We start from the raw sequence: 7,631 nt of genomic DNA on the forward strand, positions 1-7,631 counted from the left end.
CCGCTGCCGCCCGCCACTCCGCCAGCAGTCAAGCTGCTCCGTGGGCCTGTGCCCCTGTCCCTGGCGCGCGTGCCGTGGCAGGCTGTGGAGGCGAAGTCACCGTCAGATGACTCAGATCGGGCGATGCCCGCCGGCAGACGCGACAAGACTGACCTCAGGTGCCGCGCGTGCCTGCCGCCAACTGAATTGCCTGGCGTTTTCCCGGCGAGTATCTACCGCGATCGAATCAAAAGTATTCTCCGGGACTGTGCGCATCGATCAGGAGAACCGGACTGGATCGCGATCACGTGACCTTAGATCCATCGTCCGGCAAGGCAGGCAGAGGATCAGAGCCTCAGAGGGACTGAGGGAGCTCGCGAACGCAAAGGATCTCATTCGCGTCTCTCCGTTTTGTATTTTCGTCAGCAGAGTGAGAGAGAGCCGGACGCGGCGGCCATTTCATTTGTTTAGGGATCAGTGCCGGTGGGGCGGCGTAGGCGACCGGAACCTCGCATCGCATCGGTGGAATCCACGAGTCAATGCTGCACCTGCACGTAGGGATGGTTCACGGCTCACGATGCGGCCGCACGCACGCGGTCTGCCCTGCTCCACGGTTGGCGCGGCCCCCGGGGCGTAGGGAACGGTCGCCGCGGCGTTGCGCCAGGAATCCGTACGGGTCGGGTCGGAGCGAGAGCCCTGAAAGTGCAAGAGGAGCAGGTGCAAGTGCAACGGGACAAAAAAGTGAAAAGTCTTAGTCGTGTTTGTTTCAAATAAGTCATCTACTTATAAATTAAAAAAATGAAAAAAAATAACTTATTTTGTCAAACACCATCAACTTATAAGTCACTCCTGCTTATAAGTTTTAAGTTGGTTCACCCTTGCTTAAAACTTATAAGTCACCCTTTTTCACGTGGGGCCCACACCTTTAATGAACTTATAAGTTATCTACAACCAAACAGACATGACTTATAAGAGCAAGGCTAATAATACAGCTGGCTTGCTGGCTGTAAGGTTCCTTACAGTCTTCTCTCAGCCCACTCATATAGTAGTTAACTCTTTACAGTTAATACATGGCCCACTTATCTCTCTCACAGACTTTCTTGGTTCTTGTGCCCAAGCCGGCTGTAAGCTTACAGCCTACTTCTCCTCTCTCTCCTCCCCTCTCTCCTCCACCTCAACATTTAGTCGGCTTATAGCCTGCTATTATACTTGCTCTAAGTCACTGATTTTTAGTTACCTGACTTAATAAGTCACCTAGACTTATGAAGGCCCTAACGAGGGGAGCGCAAATCGGCCGGATCAGATAAGACCGAACCCCAACCGAAGTGCACTGGACGGACCTAATCAGCCAGCTAATACCTGGGCTGTAAACAAACAGTACCTGTAGCCGCCCAGCATGCAAGTAACCTTCACATGGGCGAGCGGGCGGCAGGGCGGGCTTTGCGTTCTCCTGTCACAAAGCGCAAAGCGGCAACGCCGCCATCTCGATGCTGCTGTGTTCAGACCGTAGAAACTCGGCAACGGAAGCTGTTAGGCGCAGGGTTGTCAGTCATCCAGTGCTGCACGTCTCCACGAGCATCCTCCTCCGACACATGGTTTGCCTTGCCCACCCGGCCCGGTAGCCCGGCAGAGCACACGGTTCAGGTTTACGGACCCCGGAAACGCAGGCCGCCCGCCGCGGAGTGGTGGGCGCGCACCACTCCTGGTCTACTTCTACCGCCCGCTGACCTGACCGAGGGGCACGGCACCTCCAGCTTTCTGTTCTACTACCTGCAGTGCACACGCAGGTCGCGACCCGCCCCCGCACCCGCAGGCAGCCGCGATGCAGCAGCAGCAGCAGCCCCCGCACCGGCACGCCAAGACGGACTCGGAGGTGACGTCGAGCATGGCGGCGTCGTCGCCGCCGCGGGCGGCCTACTACGTGCAGTCGCCGAGCCACGACGACGGCGACAACAAGACGGCCGCCTCCTCCTTCCACTCCTCCCCGGCCGCGTCCCCGCCGCGGTCGCTGGGCCGGGCCTCCAGGGACTCCTCCTCCTCCCGCTTCTCCGCCAGCGCCAAGAGCGCCGGCGCCGGTGCCGGCCCGGGGGGCGTCGCCGCCGTCCCCGGCGCCGGCGGCCGGCGGCGCAGCAGCCCGTGGATGAAGGAGGCGGCCATCGAGGAGGAGGGTCTGATCGGCATGGACGACGACGACGACGACCCGGGCGCCCACGGCGGCGGGCTCAGCGGGATCCCCAAGCGGGTGCGCTACGCGCTCGGCTTCGTGGGGGCCTTCTTCGGGCTCTTCTTCTTCTTCGCGCTCATCCTGTGGGGCGCCTCCCGCAACCAGCGGCCCGTCGTCACCCTGCGCGCCGTCACGTTCCACCCGCTTCGTCGTGCAGGCCGGTACCGACGCGTCGCTTGTGCCCACCGAGATGGCCTCGCTCAACGCCACCGTCCGCTTCGTCTTCCGCAACACCGGCACCTTCTTCGGCGTCCACGTCTCCGCCGACCCCGTCACGCTCTACTACACACAGCTCCAGCTCGCTTCCGGTAATGTAAGCGAGCGCCATTACTACTCTTCTTTCGACCTTCTTCGGATTTTACTTTACAGATTTACAGTACAGCAGCAATCTGTTTGTTTATTAGTACGAGTTCGTTCATGGATCATGATCACTCCACTCGGTGTGCGCCGTTTAGCTCAAGCAGGGAGGCGGCCTCGATCGATCGAGCCTAGTAGTTAAATCGCTCAAGTTTCCAATGATTTGAGGAAGGATTTATACTGGAATAGAACTTGCCATTTTAAGGTTGCTAATCCAAGCGCCTAGACTAAGCAGAGTCGCTACGGAAGCCATTTTAAGGTTGCGAAACGTGTGCCTTGATAACACTGGGGATTGTTTGCAAGGTTTCTCTGTTAGGAGCAGTGAAAATTCAGATTTTGCCAATAAATCTCCCAAACCAGTAGCAGCCTAAAAATGCATATTGTAAGAACAGGGCACCGATTTTTCAGTCTCTGTCTTTGCTTGTGGCAGTAGATAGCGTACTACTACTAATATGAACAGTGGACTACAGCTGCACAGCGACATTATTGACCCGAGCCACACGCGGTAGCAGTAGCCGTCGATAGCGACTTGTTGCGACGGGAACACGAGCGCAGAGTCACCGGCAGCCTGTTCTGAAGATCGTAAAGACGGTGAATTATAAGCCGGAACACTTAGGCCCCGTTTAGATAAAAAAAAATTTTGGATTTTGGCCCACTGTAGCATTTTGTTTGTATTTGGTAATTAGTGTCTAATTATGGACTAATTAGGTTTAAAAGTTTCGTCTCGCGATTTCTCGACCAACTGTGTAATTAATTTTTTTTCGTCTACATTTAGTACTTCATACATGTGCCGCAAGATTCGATGTGACAGGTACTATGCAAAATTTTTTTGGCGACTGAATGGGGCCTTAGGGTGCGTTTAGATCCAAAAAATTTTGGATTTTAGCTCACTGTAGCATTTCGTTTGTATTTGGTAATTAGTGTCTAATTATGGACTAATTAGGTTCAAAAGTTTCGTCTCGCGATTTCTCAACCAACTGTGTAATTAATTTTTTTCGTCTACATTTAGTATTTCATGCTATGCAAAATTTTTTGGCAGCCTTACACTAAACCAGTCAAATCAAATAAATAATTCACGATTCAGCCAGCCAGCCGATCAGGCTGCGGGTCCGTGCCGTGGAAACGCGAGCAGACACAGCTCATGCCTTGCAGCTTCCCGCATCATAGCTGTCGGCTTGTCACCCAGTTCACTCGCGTCGCGTTCCTGCAACCCTGCATGGCTGCTGCCTGCTGCCTCCGTTGCATTCGCATTTCCAGGGCAATTTCTTCTCTTTTTCTTTCCTGCAAAGAAAGATCCTACTGTAGTAGCTTGGCAAATTTGACCATGTTGTGTTGCGTGCAGATAAAGTACTTCTACCAGTCTCGGAAGAGCCAGCGGAGCCTGACGGTGGCGGTGGTCGGCGACAAGGTGCCCCTGTACGGCGGCGGGTCGGGGCTGAGCAGCACCCCGACGACGCTGCCGCCGCCCAAGAAGCGCGCGCCGCCGGTGGTGGTGCCGCCGCCGCCCGTGCCGCTGCAGCTGACGGTGCGGCTGCGGTCGCGCGCCTTCGTGCTGGGGAGGCTGGTGAAGCCCAAGTTCTACAGCGAGGCCCGCTGCAGCGTCACCATGGACCAGACCAAGCTCGGCAAGCCCGTCTCCCTCAACAACAAGGCCTGCACCTACACCCACTAGGCCACTAGCTAGCTAATACTACACGCCTGCTGCCGTCGCCGTCGACCGTCGTCGTGATCTTCGCCGTTGTTCTTGAATTCTCCGATCTCGGCCTTGTTTAGTTTCCTTCAAAATTCAGTTTTTTCACTCTCTCTCCATCACATCAATTTTTAGCCGCTTGCATGGAGTATTAAATGTAGGTAAAAAAAATAACTAATTACACAGTTTAGTTGGAAATCATGAGATGAATCTTTTGAGCCTAGTTGATCCACGATTGGATAATATTTGTCAAATAAGACGAAAGTGGTACTATTCATCAGGTTGAAAAAACTTTCAATCTAAACAAGGCCGAGTTACACTGCCTGCGTGCGTGCGTTATATTTGGATTGGATGGGAGCATTGTTGGGTCGGTTGTCTTTGTACAGAGAAATTTTTGGTGTGGGGAGAGTTTTGAGTGAGATGGAATAAGAATCAAACCTTTCTTGATACGGCGTGTGTTTCCGATTGCATGCCAATGCCATGCCGTGGAGGGCATGTAAAAATGTCGGTGAAATTCAATGCGCTGGAAGCAGACGAAAAAATTTGGTGAAAGAGGCGTAAAATTCCCGACTGCGCTGCACAAGCAGAGTTTCCGGCTGCATCTGCTCGTGTGGATCTTTGGACCCGACAACAGTCACCGGAAGTGCTCGAATGAAATTTGGCAGCTGAAGTTTGTCAGCTAGTTTCAGAGGACATCTGATCTCCAACAGATTAGATGGCTCCAATCATCAGCAACCATTCAGCTCACTGGCCGTTTTTGTTCTTCATGTAGATCCGACTCTAACAAATGTAACACAGAGCGCCACCCCCCCCCCCCCCCCCCCCCCCCCCCCCCCCCTACCTCCGATCCTAAAAGAAAATAACCACAAAGCCAGCCGGATCTGAGATAAATGAGCGCATGCATCCGTATCACTGTTGCAAAGTTGCAGGAGCACGTACAAGATGCGAATGAAACATTAACTAGTGCAGTACCCTGTTCTAGCGATCCTAGCGCATTGAAACAGGCAGGGGTTCAGATGTTCAGTGAAGGCGTCAAGGGATGGAGCTCACATGGACACTCTCACTCAGACAGGTCAGTCAGAGATCGGAACGTGTATGTAATGTATCCTCCGATGGAGCATCACTTGCAGAGTATCTTCCAATGAGGCAAGAACAGATGAAAGGCCATCACTGAGTTAATTGCTTTCTCAAACAAATCATGTCGACCACGGCAAAGGCTGATGAGAACTTTACCCAACAACTCTCTTTCTATGTCTTTTCTCAATCATTTACCCAAAGTGATACAACAGGAGGATAGAAACTTGGAGCACTCAGCTCCTCAATACACAAAGCGACCTCATTTTCATCTTTTCCACTGTAATATCGTCTCAACATTAATATATCAAGCAATGCATCGATGCTTCGTATGCGAAATACACATACACCACAAACTTAAACATATGTATATGTATCAATAGCAAACAAAGTGGTGACGATTCAATATATGGAAAGAGAAATATCGAATCAAGAGTTAACCTCAGAAACCCTTTCCTGGGAAAACACCACGAGCGGTGGTGAGGCAAAACCCTGCTCGAATGAAATTTTACTCTCAACAGTTGGATTTGGTGGATCCATTCTCCTCTTTAACCCTAATGTATCATTTGGTACATGGTAATTAGAATGAGGGAACAGAAATTTTAGAGGTACGAGTTTAGAAATCATTTGTTTGTTTTATGGGAGTGGAAGTTTTGGTGTGACAGGGAGTAGGAGTTTTAGAGGGCCAACTTCCACCAATCACTTCCTAGTGTAGAGGTGGTAATTGAGTGGGAGTTGTGCTTTTAGTTGAAGAAAGATAATGCTTACTCGTCATCCGTCATGACTTGTCATATAAAATCCACACACCAAACAATTGATATGAATTCCGTCTTAAACTCCACCTCTTTATTTCCTCCATGAAACAAACAAGGAACTGAGACTACAAATCAAATTCACATTTTAACTCCCTCCATCAACTCCCACCACTAATTTCCATGCCCTTCCACATAATTACTAAATGCACCGTAAGACCCTCGAGTGTGAACAAGTAGATAGGGGAGCTTAGTGAGGGCCAAAGTGGGCCATACCCTCCTAAGCTAAAAAGTCCTTAATGATTTCCTTACCACTTTAGTTGCTAATGAAATACTAACCTATTCTCTGCCATTGCATTTCATATCATTATTGGTCCCCCTCTCCTTTCGTGCTCAAACTCTGCCACTGTTAAAAAGCCATTTGAATGTGATCTCGTGTTGAAGGAAAGGCTATAATGACAGCACCGCAGAAAACCTCTAAGGCTATAGATGTTGCAAACAAGCTCTTATTTAGCCTAGTAAACATATGAGAAATGTTGTACATGATGCATTAGCTTAATAGGCATCAAATGGTGAAACGGGAGCTACAATTACTACAATTGTCCACCTCAGCGACAATTGAATCATAGGACAAACACATCAAACTTCTTGTCACCAAAATTTCAATTCATTTCAAGTGAATAAATCAACAAAAACTCACCCCCACCGATGCTTCACGAGGAGTTATCTCTGGCAAGAATGAATACCAAGTAAGTTCAAGCATGCTCAAACTTGGCCTTTGGGATCACCTTGATCAACTATAGGTTCAAGGAATACCAACTAGAGTTTTTTTGGATGGGGGTAGGGTGCGAATAGGAAGTTTAAACTAAAATCACAAACACTAAGCAAATTTAAGGGACGTTTGATATGGATTTAGAAGTGGATCCACCTCCGGCTTTTGCAGGAGTTGTACCAAACAGGTGTGTAGAAAACAACTTCAATAACCAAGGTTTAGAGGAGCTAGGGTCGTTGCATATAATTCATCGAGAAAATTGGCACAACACTACTACACCCGCACCTTTCACAGCCGCATCGTAACCCACATCATAGTCCAATTTTGGCCTCGACAGTAAGTTGTCGGTAGTGATACTCATAGCCATCACCGTCGGTATCTGAGACCAATTGGGGTGTACACTACACCGCCGTATTGGCTTATCATTCGTCCATGATAAGGTCTTTACTTCCGTCGCTTTAGAACATGACCCGCGTGTGTGGGTATGCACTAACACCGCTGCATGGCTTATGATCCGTCCGTGATCAAATCCTTATTCCATCGCATTGGAGCGTGACCTGCCTGTGTCGAGGTGAACATCACCGTCGCTTCATCGTATGAACCGTCTAGTCATAGGTCATGGTCACCGTCGTGTTGCAGTACGATCCGCCCGTGATGATCCTTTAGTCGGTGTTGGGTTACTAAACGATTCGACGATGATGCACTATTGACCCCTGCTTTAGACGAATAGCGGTGGTGATGGCCATATGCTTCACTAAAGGCGAGTGGTACAGCGGTGATGAC

General features: G+C 50.3%; 1 pseudogene; it reads left to right on the forward strand.

Annotated features, from left to right (window-relative positions):
- Nucleotides 1–1,588: 1,588 nt before the first annotated feature.
- LOC136497331 (uncharacterized) lies at nt 1,589–4,946 on the forward strand (annotated as a pseudogene).
- Nucleotides 4,947–7,631: the final 2,685 nt, after the last annotated feature.

Source organism: Miscanthus floridulus, chromosome 12, assembly GCF_019320115.1.
Source record: "Miscanthus floridulus cultivar M001 chromosome 12, ASM1932011v1, whole genome shotgun sequence".
NCBI classification, from domain to species: Eukaryota; Viridiplantae; Streptophyta; class Magnoliopsida; order Poales; family Poaceae; genus Miscanthus; species Miscanthus floridulus.